Source organism: Peromyscus eremicus, chromosome 1, assembly GCF_949786415.1.
Source record: "Peromyscus eremicus chromosome 1, PerEre_H2_v1, whole genome shotgun sequence".
NCBI lineage: Eukaryota > Metazoa > Chordata > Mammalia > Rodentia > Cricetidae > Peromyscus > Peromyscus eremicus.
In genome coordinates, this window is record NC_081416.1 from 165,147,699 (window position 1) to 165,162,680 (window position 14,982).

The window sequence follows — 14,982 nt, forward strand, 5'->3', positions numbered from 1 at the left end:
GTGGCTGAGGTAATGGGGGTGTGAGTGGCTGAGGTAATGGGGGTGTGAGTGGCTGAGGTAATGGGGGTGTGAGTGGCTGAGGTAATGGAGTGTGAGTGACTGAGGTAACGGAGGTGTGAGTGGCTGAGGCGGGATGTGCAACATCGTGGTTGAGAGTGGGAGATGTAGATCCATAAGGGAGTTGTGAAGATGCTGATCAAGGACTACTCAAGTACAGCTCCACAACACAAATTCCAGATACATTGTGCAACACAGTGACTATGATTAATGGTTCTGAAAGACTCAGAGAGTAGACATCAAGTGTGCTCACTAAAACATGTGACAGGTAGATTTAGACATCCCAAAGGACATAAAGACTCCACATACTTTCAAAAATACAAGAAACGTCATCCAGCTGGTGTGGTGATATATTGTGCACCCTAATAAAGCTTGCCTAAGGATCAGAGGACAGAGTCAGACACTAGATTAGACATAGAGACCAGAGAGTGGGGGCACACACCCTTAATCCTATCACTAGGAGGCAGACATCTGTCTGGGTTCAAGGCCACACTGGAAACAGAGACAGGCAGTGGTGGCACATACCTTTAATCCCAGTACTGGGAAGCACACACCACTTTAACCCCAGGAAGTGACAGCAGGGCGGAGAAAGGTATATAAGGCGTGAGGAAACAGGAACTAAAGTAGTTCATCTGAGACCCTTTCAGGTGAGCACTCAAAGGCTTTCAGTCTGAGGAAACAGGATCCAGTGGATGAGGAGTTGACAAGGTGAGGCTGGCTGTTCTGCTTCTCTGATCTTTCAGATTTCACCCTGATATCTGGCTCTAGGTTTTTTCATTAAAAGACCATTTAAGATTCAAACAAGTTGGGGGGAGGGGTTGCACGCCTTTAAACCTGGCACTCAGGAGACAGACATAGGCAGATCTCCGTGAGTTCCAGGACAGCATGGTCTACAAATCGAGTTCCAGCCAGGACAGCCAGGACTATTACAAAGAGAAACTCTATCTTGAAAAACAAAACAAAACAAAATCATCTCAATATTTAAACAAATTCTGCTCTACTACATTCACTTTCTTTTACTTCTTACTTTTGAGACAGGGTCTCACTGTGTTCCCCAGCTAGCCTGGAACTCGATATGTGGACTAAGGTGACCATGAATTCACAAACATTCTCCTGCTTCTGCCTCTCCAGTGCTGAGATTTAAAGTAAAATCCATAAAGTCTAGCTTTTTTTTCTTTTGATTCATTTTCATAAAAATACAGCGAGTAATCACATTATTTTTAACACTCCTTCGTACTACAGAAAACTGAAGAGAATGAACCGAAAATGGCCACACAAAGCAACAGCTAAAACACATCAGGTCCTTACTATACAGCTGGCACTGCACTAACAGGCTTTACAACAGTCATTCTGAGGTACATGACAAGGCTAGAGATCCGGAAAAAGACAGAACTTAGACTCCAACCCGGATACCACAGATCCACATCTCCACATTCAACCACAGCATTGCTCGTCGGGATCTGGCCAATATTACCCGTTTCCACACACAGACACCCTGAAAATCACTAGCTCTCAAAGATGCCAAATTTAGTGCTATCACTTTCCCACTCCTGAAATCCTCAGGAGTGGACAGAAATCACCTACCACCCCCATTCCTCCTCTGCTTTGAAAGAAAGGCCTTTAAAGATCAAAAGCCACCTGATGTGCAATGTCAACAAAATAGTTATCGATTTACCAAATCGGGGTTTGAAAGCCCTAACGCTAACCTCTGGAGGTTCCTATCTATAACATCTTGGGCAAATGGAGTGATTGTAGAGAGAAGACATCAAGGATCTCTGAAACGATTATGTGAATATTAAGTGGAAAGGGAGGGGACAATGTAAGTTAAGGGTCACAGTGGTGGAGGTATCAAGTTACATATTCCTCCTTCTCTTACAATTCTATATTCTAAAACTACAACCTCGTTTCTCAAACCGAACGAAAGAGCAAACTCACTCTTGAATCTTAGATGTGTAGCAGTAATGTTCGCATTCTTCTCCAGACCCTCATTTGAATAACGGCAGACTCGGGAGCCCGAGCAAGCACGACACCCCAGGCTGTGCATCCGAGTGAGCGCTCTCCTTCACTTCCCACAACACTCACGATGGCTAGAGCTCTGAGAAAGTTCTGGACTCAACAAGCAGCTGCCCTCCTAGGCGACCCTCGGAGGCGCTTCCGGCCTCAAATGCTCGCCCCAAGCTCAAGTCTGGACCTCAGGGAACGCTTCCCTCAGACTCCGTCCCTGACCTCTCCTTACTGAAGCCTGGTCCTCTGCTTCAGCCCCTGTGGCCGTGAGAGAAAGCAGGAGCAGAAAGCGACTAGCACAGTGACCCAGACAACGTAGAGTGCTCGAGGTGTACACACATGCACACACACACGCACACATACACACACACACATACACACACACATACACGCACGCACGCACACACACATACACACACATACACACACGCACACACACGCACGCACGCACACACACACACACACACACTCGCAGGCACACCACCGTCCCTACACACTCACACACTTCACCATCCACCCACCCCACACCACCGTCCACACCCACACCCAGCCCGCTGGCTCCCGCCTCTCTCAGTGGAGAATTACGCTAACCAGAGACTTCTTCCTCCTACCAGAAAGTTCTGACTGTCCACGGTAGCTCAGCTAGGACACCGGAAGTTGATAGGTTATGTTCGGCGCGGTGGCTCCTGGGAAATATAGTCCCGGTGTCCAGAACTCCAGGAAGCCCAGCGCTCCGAGAGTCAGAGAAATCCCAGCATGCACTTGGGCCAGCCCATCTGGGAGCTCCGCCCAGTGGTTTGTGGGAGTTCCCACAGGGGTGCGCGATTAAAGGGGAGGGTCCCGGTGTGATCAGAAGGTACTTCGGGAGCTGGAGAGATGGCCCAGTGGTTAAGAGCACTGGCTGCTCTTCCAGAGGACTTTGGTTCAATTCCCAGCGACCACATGGTGGTTCACAACCATCTGTAATGAGATCTGGCACGCAGGCAGAACACTGTATACATAATAAATAAATCTTATTAAAAAAGTACTTCCGGGTTCCATGGTAACTTACTTTCTCTCTTATGGGGTGTACAGAGGAGCCTAAGTTGAAAGTGCAGAATTGGAATAAAATCAGACTGAGACGTTACTGCTTGATTACGCTTTGCCTGAGACCCACTGCAGGATTCCACCTCGCTGTGCGATGGTAGGTCCTATGATACATTTCAACAGACGAAACTAAAGAATTGGTTTTTTTAAACGTGGAGAGGACGGGCAGGTTACATCAGAGATTTCGGAGAGTAAGAAGTTCTGGACCCGTCCAGGGTTGGTTCACTGTCCCTGTTACCTAGATAGGAAAGTGTTACTGAGAGCCACATCGGTATGTGACAACAGAACTGTGTCTGTTGAAGGATGAATGATTAACATGTGAAGGTATCGTAAACAAGTACAAAAGAACGCTTCGTGTTTGTAGGAAAAAATCTACTTTTGTGGTAACACGACACTGTTGAACTTTCAAGGTCACTTTTGTTGTTTCATATATTTATACAAAATTTTTGTTCATTCCAGAACGTGATAGGAAACAAATTTCAAGACAATGAGGTCCCTAATAAGACCACTAGTTGTATCAAGTGAATTAGATTAGATTAGATTTGAAAACAAGTCCGACCCAGCCATGTGTTAACTACAGAAAATACGTTAAAGATTAAAGTGACTATCCTCATAATAGTCAAAAGAAGACTTAAGTCAATTTTAAAAATTGAGAAGGTTGGGGGACAAAGAACATTGCCAGTGATAATAAAGAGGGCAATTCGGGCTGGAGAGATGGCTTAGTGGTTAAGATTGCTCTTCCAGAGGTCCTGAGTTCAATTCCCAGCAACCACATGGTGGCTCTCAACCATTTGAAATGAGATCAGATTCCTTATTCTGGTGTATATATAAAATATACGAATAAATAAATCTTTAAAAAGAAAAAGAGGGTAATTCATCTAGTGAAAATAAACTTGGCTGGCATGGTAGCACATGCTTTTATTCCAGGCAATGGGGAGGCAGGGATAGGTGGATGTCTGTGAGACGGAGGCCAGCTAGGAGGAGCTCAGCTAGGACTATATGGTGAAACTGTGTCTAAATACTAAAATAAACTCAGAGTGTACTCCTAATAGCATAGCTTCAAAGATGAAGGAGGGAAAAACTTGCTAGAGCATTAAGGAATGACAGCCACATCCACCATCATATTGAAATGTTTTCAATCTCAGTTGATGGAACAAACCCAGAAAAGTAACAGAGCGTAGCAGAACTGGACGGCATATCAACTGTGAATGCTGTGACAATCAAAATGGAGACAGTTAAACTTTAATGGAGTATCTTGAAGGGAGGGCTTTCATGTATACATACCTATGGCAAGATTATTTCTATACTCCTTTAAAGGCCATAAAAGTGTACAAGGCCCACATGACCTTACACACAAAAGATACTTCTGTGAGTACATCTGTTGGCTAAGTTTCTTTTCAACTATAGACTGATGTCATTTTATCAATGCTTCTTGTAGCCAAGGATGTTTCAAAACAACTGCTCTTTCCTACACTTCCCCTTTACAAGCCCTAGCTTTCTTGCCCTCCCTAAATTAGCAGGTGCTCTATTGAACGACTACAATATTGCAGTCTTCTGATTGTTCCTAAATTGTTTTAAGCCATCTACTCATCTTTTTAACAAAGTTGACACAACCCACTTGGTCTCATATTTATGCAGCACTCTTCCCAATGACGAGAGAATTCTTACATGCAGGGAATGTTTACTGACAGCTATATTCTGAGCCATAAAACAAGTCTCAATAAATTTAAAGAAATCGAAGTCATACACAACATGTTGTTTGACAAATGGAATCAAAGTAAAAATCGAGGGCAGATGGCTATATAATAATGCACTAATTCTCTTGTTCCTAGCTCAAAATAACTGAAAAGAACAACTGAAGGAAGAAATTTTTTGTTTTTCTCTGGGTTCTAGGGTTCACCCCATCACAGCAAAAGAAAGTCATTGTGATGGGAGCTTGGGGCTACTGGTCACACTGCATCTGCAGTAGCAAGCAGAGAGTGACATGTTCATTTTAGCTAGCTTTCTAATTTTTATGTAGTCTAGGATCCCACTTTCAGGTGTATCTCCTCATCTCAATTAACCTTCCATAGATAATCCCTTAGAGACATGTCCAGAGGCTAACTTATCTCAATGAGCCTCACAGTCATGGCTAGAGGTTAACTTGTCTCAATGATCCTCACAGTAGTCATGGCTAGAGGCTAATGCATCTCAATGATCCTCACAGTCATGGCTAGAGGCTAACTTATCTCAATGATCCCTCACAGACATGCCCATGTTATGCCTGAGTCACAAGCCCCCAACCAGACCACCAAGGAGCTGACTTCCATACAAAAACAAAAGATTTTTTTATTCAAGCAGCCCAGGTAGGGACTTCGTCTGACACTCTGTTACAGGGAGTGAAGGGGGAAGCCCTGAGGACTTATTACAAGGGGTTTATATAGGAAAAGTTAACATGCAGTGGGTTACATACCATTGGACGAGGGGGTTGGGAGGTAGTTCTTTGAAGTTACTGGCTGAACTATGAGGGTGAAGTTACTAATGGCTAACAGGGTTCAGGGTGTCTACAGAGACATAAACTTTTTACTCCCTACATCCTGTTTTCGTTGAACCCAGGATATATGCATTCAGATTTATTATTCCAGTCCTGTTTTCACATGAGTTCAATCTCTGGTCAGTTGAGTCCATTACTCCCCATATCCAGATTATATAGATTTATTGTCACGTGAGTTCAATATCTGGTCAGCTCTGGGTTCATTTATGGATGAGCAGATACCTTTAGATGGGGGGGGGGTGTTCTCAAGAGGGCTACTGATTTTTCCTTCACCCACAGCATTATTTCTTTGGTGATTCTAGATCTTGTTAATTTGACAATCAGTATTAACTATTTACACCGTGTCTTAGTTAGAGTTTCTATTGCTGTGAAGAGACACCATGACCACAGCAACTCTTATAAAGGAAAACATTTAATGAGGTGTCTTACATGTTCAGAGGTTTTAGTCCATTATTGTCATGGTGGGAAGCATGGCGGCATGCAGGCAGAAATGGTGCTGGAGAGGTAGCTGAGAATTCTATATCTGAATCTGCAGGCAACAGAAGGAGAAACTGTGAGCTACACTGGGCATAGCTTGAGCATAGGAGACCTCAAAGGCCACCCCCACAGTGACACACTTCTTCCAACAAGGCCACACCTTCTAGTAGTGCCACTCCTTATAAGGGCCATTTTTTTTCAAAACACCACACTAAGATACTGGAAACTTGAAAGTGTATGACTAAGATAACTGAAATTATATAATGTTTGAATCATCCCTTTGGGGAATATAATTTTATGTTATACTCCAAAGGATAAAAATATCACCTGTGAGCATTGTCAGACCAAAATAAAGTCACTTATGTCAGACTCTGGGTTGATGGAACCTGTAGTCATGAAGGGAGGTTGTAAGCATGTGTTGAGAAATGCCTCCTGTCCCCTCCACCTTCCTGATGGATCCGCACTTCACAGCCACCCTCTTCTAGATCCATTTTGTGTGAGTGAGTGAGCCACCCCTCTTCACAATGAAGACCGACTTCCACTCTTCTGTGTGGATCTTACATAGGTTTTTTGTTTTGTTTTGTTGGTTTTGTTTGATTTGCTTTGCTTTGGTTTCATTTGGATTGCTTTGGTTTTTTGAGAGGGGATGTTTGTTTGTTTGTTTGTTTGTTTGTTTGAGACAAGGTTTCTCTGTATGGTCCTGGCTATCCTGGAACCTGCTCAGTAGACCTTGCTGGACTGAAATTCAGAAATCTGCTCCCTGTTTCTCGAGTACTGGGATTAAAGTCATGTACCACAGCCCGGCCGTATCTTATGTTTTAAATGTCAGAAACCAAGCTAATGAATTATGCCTACTGTAGTATGAGCCTGAGTTGCTCCCTTTCCTCACCATCAGTGCTGAACTCTCTTTGAATCCCATGAAGTTCTGAATGGCCTATGATAATAGCATTTATTGAGTGAGTGCTGTTCATCCCCCCTCTCCTTTTTGAATTTTTCATGTGTGTATAGTGTGCGTGTTTACATATGTGTGGGGAGTGGTGTGCATGCAGATGTGCACAAGCTAAAGAACAGTTGGACAAAAAAATCACAAAACAATGCAAAATAAAACAAAAAGTTCACAAAAATACCACTGAATTCACTTTGTTTTGGCCAGCTATTACTGGGCATGTGGACTGCCCTGGGGTATGGTTGGTATACACAATGAGACTCCATTGGAGAAAACTGATTTTTCCTTTGGCAGTAGGTATCAATGTTGAGACTTGTCTTGCTTGAACCTATGCGGGCCCTGTGTGTGCTGCATGGACTCTGTGAGTTCACAGGTACGTCAGTCCTGCTGTGTCTGGAGGACACTGCTTCCTTGGAACCACCCATCCCGTCCGGCTACAGTCTTTCTGCCTCCTCTGCTGCATAGATCCATGAGCCTTGAGGGTTTCTTGTGTTTTTGTTTGCTTATTTTGCTTTTCTTTCCCAGGCTAGTCTGGAAGTCATTTTGTGTAACCCAGGCTTGCCTTTAATTTCTGCCTTTAATTTAATTCTCCTGCCTCAGCCTCTCAGATTCTGGAATTAGAGGCAAAAGCCACCACACCTAGCTTCGAACTTTAAAAGAAAGGGGTCTCTGAGTTGTATTGGCATCCAGAACTTTTCTTCTGGACACCAGCCCCCGCAGGGCTCTGTCGTTGCTGCTGCTGGAACAAAGGCAGAGCCAGGTGCATCATCTCAAGTCCTCCCATTTTAACTCTCAGTGTCCTGGGCCCCAACCCCTGTAGGGAGTCCAGGACAACTTTCCTTCCAGTCACTTCTGGCAGCATCCTGGGGCAGGCTCTGGAAACTCAGTTAACTTGGACAATGATGTGAAAAAGTCAGCCAGGCATGGTGGTGCACGCCTTTAATCCCAGCACTTGGGAAGCAGAGGCATATGGATCTCTGAGTTCAAGGCCAGCCTGGTGTACAGAGTGAGTTCCAGGACAGTCAGGGCTACACAGAGAAACCCTGTCTTGAAAAACAAAAACAAAAGCAAAAGCAAAAAAAAATGCTGTCAGGGGACTTTTCTTGTGGATCTTGTCACTGAGAGCAGAAATAACACATGATCACAGGTCCAGAGAGACAAAGTTGGGGAAGCAGTACCTATAACCGAGGGTTCATCATTCCCTCCAGTGATGAGTCTGATAGCCCCCAAGCCTGGCTGCCTGGAATAGAGGTGTGTTCAGATTTGTGGGGGAGCATGCTTGTAACCCCAATGCTCGGGACGTGGAGGCAGTAGGACCTATAACTCCAAGTCACCCTCAGCTACATAACAAATTAGAGGATAGACTGCATTGTATGAGTTGTAACTCTGAAGGAAGGAAGAGAGAAAGACAGGGAGAGAGAGAGAGATACTTAAAAACAAATGGACAGACAGACAGAGGAACAGTCTGGAAAGGAAATGGGTAAACACCCAGAGATGAGCATCTTCCCAATATCCTGACCACAGTGCATCTCAGAAGGCTCTGTAGGAGTCCCAGTAGTGCCTGGCCCTGATTTGATGCTCCAGAAAGTTCTCCATCATGGCAGAGTCTCTTCTTAGCAATTCACCTGCAGTGTCTTCTTGATTTCTTCCTTGTAATTAATGCCTCTGAATTCTTTGATTTGTTCTTAGACATTTTTTGTTGTTGTTTTTTTCAGACAGGGTTTCTCTGTGTAGGCCTGGCTGTCCTGGAACTTGGTCTGTAAACCAGGCTGGCCTTGAACTCACAGAGACTGCCTGCCTCTGCCTCCTGAGTTCTGGGACTAAAGGCGTGTGCTACCACCACTAGGCATTCTTAGACATTCTTATGTAATCAACACAAAGTAGGAAGAATTGTAGGGCTGGTGCACAGAATATCTTTTCACTTTTTTATTACATTTATTTGTGTGTGTGTGTGTGTGTGTGTGTGTGTGTGTGTGTGTGTGTGCTAGAGAGATGCATCAGTAGTTGAGAACACTGGCTGCTCTTCCAGAGGCCCTGGGTTCAATTCCCAGAATACTCATGACCAACTGTAACTCCAGTTCAGGAGATCCAAAACCTCTTCAGGCCTCTGTAGGCACAAGGCATGATTGTGGCCCACAGACATACATGCAGGCAAAACACCCACACACATACAAACTATTTTTAAAGAATTTAGTTATAAAAAATGACAATGACAATTCTATTTTATATATCCAGAGAAACTCTCATGTCCCTCTCCTTTTCTCCAGCTGCTGAGGGATGGTATCATTGGATAGTGTGGCCATCCTCACTCAGACTGGAATAGGGATCCTGGGAACTCTTCCCTTGGGTGTCCCTCATGTGTCATTGTAGGTGGGCTTTGAGGTCTCAAGCCAGGCCAGTGGCGCATACATGGTCTCTTCCTGTTGCCTAGGGATCTGAATATAGAACTCTCAGTTCCTTCTCCAGCACCATGTCTGCCTGCGTGCTGCTGTGTTTCCTGCAATGATGATCATGGACTATATCTCTAAAACTGTAAGCCAGCCCCAATTAAATGTTTTCCTTTAAAACAGTTGCCATGGTCATGGTGTCTCTTCACAGCAATAGAAACTCAACTAAGACACATGGATTGAGGTCATGGGAGCAAATTACCAACCATCTTGTGTTGGTCTCTGTCTTCCAGGGGTGGAATGAGAGCCTCATGTGGGGATCTTTTAGAATTAGACAAGCTATCTGATGCCTGAAGATCAGGTCAATGTCTTTGACCAAATTAACCCAGATAGTTACTCTTGAATACTTGACCCATTTAAAATGCGTGAGATGTCAACTGATTGGAGCAATGGGATTTTTTCCATTTTAATTCTAGAAATTTGCTGTTTCATATGATGATCACCAGGTGGCAATAGGAGTCTAGGGATAAAAGCATAGAGAAGGTGGTCCATTGCCCTCAGTTGTTCACAAACCCATCTGCATGCCATTACGAATATCATCAAGGAAAACAAAAGGAAGGGGGGAGGAGGGAGAGGGGAGGAAGAGGAGGAGATGGTAAAGGTCCCCCCAACTCCAGCAAGAGAGAAGAAAGGTGGGCATAGGGGACGATCAAGGTTTTGTTTTTCCTAGAACTAGGCAACTTTGCTCTGAAGTTCATTTTAAGTTTAATAGGCAAATCATGGGGGGAAATGAAGAAAATTAAAAGCAACAAACCAGGTAGCTGCCGGATATTAAAAGCAATATAAATGGGGCGGTGAGATGGCTCAGCAGATAAAGGGGCTTGCAGCCAAGCCTGACAGCGTAAGCTCCATCCCTGGCACCCACATGGGGGAGGGGAAAGCACAATCCAGGAAGTTGTCCCCTGATTTCCACATAGGGATGAGGTACAAGGATGCACACACAGGGACACACACACACACACACACACACACACACACAGAGAGAGAGAGAGAGAGAGAGAGACAGAGACAGAGAGAGACAGAGAGAGACAGAGAGAGACAGAGAGAGACAGAGAGAAAGAGACAGACAGACAGACAGACATACCTGCTTCTAAAAAGAGGAGCCAGACATAGTGGGGCTCACCCACCTGTAATCTCAGCACTCAGAGATACCAAGCAAAAAAAAGCAGGAGTTTGAGGCTGGCCTGGGCTAAGCAGACTCCCCAAAAACTTCAAATAACAACAATAGTAATAACAAATTCAAAGTAAAAATGAAGGGAAACACGAAAAGAATCTATTAAAAGTGGGCATAATACATGAGAACTCACACACAAAGATATGTAAATATTCTGTATAAGTACCTACTTATGCATAATGAAAGAAGCACAATTTAGCTGGGTATGGAAGTGCCTGCAATCCCAGCATCCCAGAGCTGGGAAGATGGAGGCAGGAGACACAGGAGTTCAGGGCCAGCCTGACCTACAGAGTGAGACTTGTCTCAAAAAACAAAAAAACAAAAAAAAAAAAAAAAGAAAAGGAAAGGTGGGGCTGGGGAGATGGCTCAGCATTTAAGAGTGCGCATGCTCTTACAAAGGACCCCAGTTGGGTTCCTAGCACTCACATTGCATGGCTCACAACTACCTGTAACTTCACATCTTGGAAATCTAGTGTTATCTTCTGGAATCTGTAAGCACCTGCACTCATGTGCAAAGATCCACACACATAAACACACATACACATAATTAAGAAATAAAAATAACTATTTCCTAAACCGGGCGTGATGGCACATGCCTTTAATCCCAGCACTCGGGAGGAAGAGGGAGGTGGATCTCTGTGAGTTCGAAGCCATCCTGATCTACAGAGTGAGTTCCAGGACAGCCAAGGCTGTTACACAGAGAAACCCTGTCTCGAAAAACCCATATAGATAGATAGATAGATAGATAGATAAATAGATAGATAGATATTTCCTAAAGGAGGGAGGCAGGTGTGGTGGTGTGGTGTATACCTTTAATCCTAGGCAGATCTCTGTGTGTTCAAGATCAGTCTACTCCACAGAAAGTGTTCTAGGCCAGCCAGGGCTACATAGTGAGACCCTGTCTCAAAAGAAAAAAAGGGGGGCTGGAGAGATGGCTCAATGGTTAAGAGCACTGACTGCTCTTCCAGAGGACCTGAGTTCAATTCTCAGCAACCACATGGTGGCTCACAATAGGATCTGATACCCTCTTCTGTCATGCATGCATATATGCAAATAGAGCACTCATATACATAAATAAATAAATCTTAAATAAGAAAAAAAGGAGAGAGAAGGAAGGAAAGAAGGTAAAGATTTTCCTGACATCCCATTTGTCTTGTCACCTGAACCCAGCAAAAACCCTAATGTTGGATGACACTGCTGGCAAAGCCATGGGGAAGGGACTCTGCATCCATTCCTTCCTCCCTGCTGCCACAGTGAAAGAAACCATATATACCTGAGGTGTGTGTGTGGGGTGCCAATTAGCTTGGTTTACTCATGACATGTTGTGCATATGTATCAAAATGTCACACTGTGGTTGGGGGAGTAACTCAGTGGTAGAGTCCCTGCCTAGAATCCCCCAGTGAGAGGCTGGGGGTGTGGCTCAGTGGTAGAGCCTCTGCCTAGAATCCCCCAGTGAGGGTCTGGGGGTGTGGCTCAGTGGTAGAGTACTTGCCTAGAATCCCCCAGTGAGGGGCTGGGAGTGTGGCTCAGTGGTAGAGCCTCTGCTAGAATCCCCCAGTGAGGGGCTGGGGAGTGGCTCAGTGGTAGAGCCCCTGCCTAGAATCCTACAAGGAGGGTCTGGAGCCCTGACATGAACAAGGCCCTGGGTACCATCCCCTACACAAATACATGGAGAAGATGGGGCTGAAGGATACTATGAGGGAAGTCAGTCCCTAGTTAATTTTTGTGGAGAGAAGAGTTGAGACTGGGTGAGCTGAGAGGAATGTCTGGGTGGCAGGCAAATTCTATTTTTGATTTGGTCGTGGTTCTAAGTGGTTCACCTTAAAATAACACAATTCGTTTTTTTGCCGAATTTCAAGAATCCCTATTTTAAGAACTTCCTGGGTTTGCTTTAACAAAAAAAGACTTGGCTTGTTACTTTTATCTTTTTTATAATTTATTCTAAATTTCATTTTATGTGCATTGTTGCTTTCTCTGTATGTATGTCTTTGTGAGGGTGGTGGATCCCCTGGAACTGGAGTTAAAGACAGTTGTGAGCTGCCATGTGGGTGCTGGGAATTGAACTCAGGTCCTCTGGAAGGGCAGCCAGTGCTCTTAACCGCTGAGCCATTTCTTCACCCCCTTAACTTGTTTTTTTAAAAGGAAGTTTTTTTTTTTTTGTTTTTTTGTTTTTTTTGGTTTTTCGAGACAGGGTTTCTCTGTGTAGCTTTGCGCCTTTCCTGGAACTCACTTGGTAGCCCAGGCTGGCCTCGAACTCACAGAGATCTGCCTGCCTCTGCCTCCCAAGTGCTAGGATTAAAGGCGTGCGCCACCACTGCCCGGCTAAAAGGAAGATTTTTGTTCCTTGAATCAGGATCTCATACACCAGCACAGGCTAATCTCGAACTCACTATGTAGTCCAGGCTGGCCTCTAACTTGCAGCAAATCTCCTGCCTCAGCCTGGCAAGTGCTGGGATTACAGGTGTGAGCCACCATGTCTACCTGGAGGGTTTTACTATTTGAAACCAGTTTCTCATAGAGTAGAAGCAAGGATTTGTTGCTAGGAAGCACTCTTCACCGTCAAGCCATCTCTCCAGCCTGCAGTGTAGGTTTGAATAAAGCCATGTTTACTGTTAGTGAGCTTCTGACATTCCATCTATTTCCTCAAAATGCCATGATTTCTCTTCTTCTTTGTGTCTGAATACATGTGATGATGTATACAGTGCACATGTTCCTTGTCCATTCCTCCTCCTATGACAGGCATGCCAGCTGGCCCCATAATTTGGCTTTCATGAATAGTGATGTACATGTGTGCCCTCTCTCACCCCTGCTATGTACCTAGGAGTGTAATAGAGTATATGGTACTTCTAATTTCGGGGGGTTTTTGTTAAGACTCTCCATGTTCTGCATGTCCTAACCAACATCTTCCAACCACAGCATTTGTTGTTTTTTCTCCCTTCCTTCCTCCCTTCATGTCCTGGCTTCTCTCAACATGGGCTACAATGTGGAAGTGTAATCCCAATAAACCCTTTCCTCTCCAGTTTGCTTTTGGTCATGATGTTTCATTGCAACAATAGAAACCTTAGCTAAGAGAAATCTTCTTAACTAAAAAACCCTTAACAAATTAGGAATAGAGCAGTGCATTGTTCTTAACTTGTGGATCACGACCCCTTTGACAAATCTCTATCTCCAAAAATATTTACATTATGACTCATAACAGTAGCTAAATTACAATTATGAAGTAGCAACAAAAATAATTTTATGGTCGGGGTCACCACAACATGAGGAACTGTATTAAAGGGTCACAGCATTAGGGAGGCTGAGAACCACTGCAATAGAGCATAATAAATTAAACAAAGGAAGGCTGGGATAAAGCTTGGTGGTAGAACACATGCCTGTAATCCACTAGTGAGGGACTGGGTGTGGCTCAGTGGTAGAGCCCCTGCCTAGAATCCCCTAGTGAGGGGCTGGGGTGTGGCTCAGTGGTAGAGCCCCTGCCTAGAATCCCCTAGTGAGGGGCTGGGGGTGTGGCTCAGTAGTAGAGCTCCTGCTTAGAATCCCCCAGTGAGGGGCTGGGGTGTGGCTCAGTGGTAGAGCCTCTACCTAGAATCCCCCAGTGAGGGGCTGGGAGTGTGGCTCAGCGGTAGAGCCCTTGCATAGAATCCCCTAGTGAGGGGCTGGGGTATGGCTCAGTGGTAGAGCCCCTGCCTAGAATCCCCCAGTGAGGGGCTGGGGTGTGGCTCAGCGGTAGAGTCCCTGCCTAGAATCCCCCAGTGAGGGGCTGTGGGTGTGGCTCAGCGGTAGAGCCCCTGCCTAGAATCCCCCAGTGAGGGGCTGTGGGTGTGGCTCAGCGGTAGAGCCCCTGCCTAGAATCCCCTAGTGAGGGGCTGGAGGTGGGGCTCAGCAACAAAACCCTTGTCTAGAACCCACCAGAGAGGGGTTGAGAGTTGGCTCAGTGATAGAGGAAAAGAGATCTATGGAATTGACAAATTCCATCCCTATCTACCCCATTCCCATGAAAGGATCTGCTAAGATCTAAAACCAAGCAAGGTTCCTTTGCTCAAGCCTAGGTCCCTGCTTGGAGACAGCCTGTTCCAACCACCCACACGTTTCATTGACTTTGAATCACCCCTGAGGGGTTAGTAAACAGACTAACGATGTCAGCCTACCCAAGTATGTTGGCTGTTGTGCAATTTTCATAAGAAGTTGATGTCTTAAAGCATCATGGGCAAGCAGCTCATAGTTAAAGGGCCAGTCTTAGAATAAAAGATTTGTAACA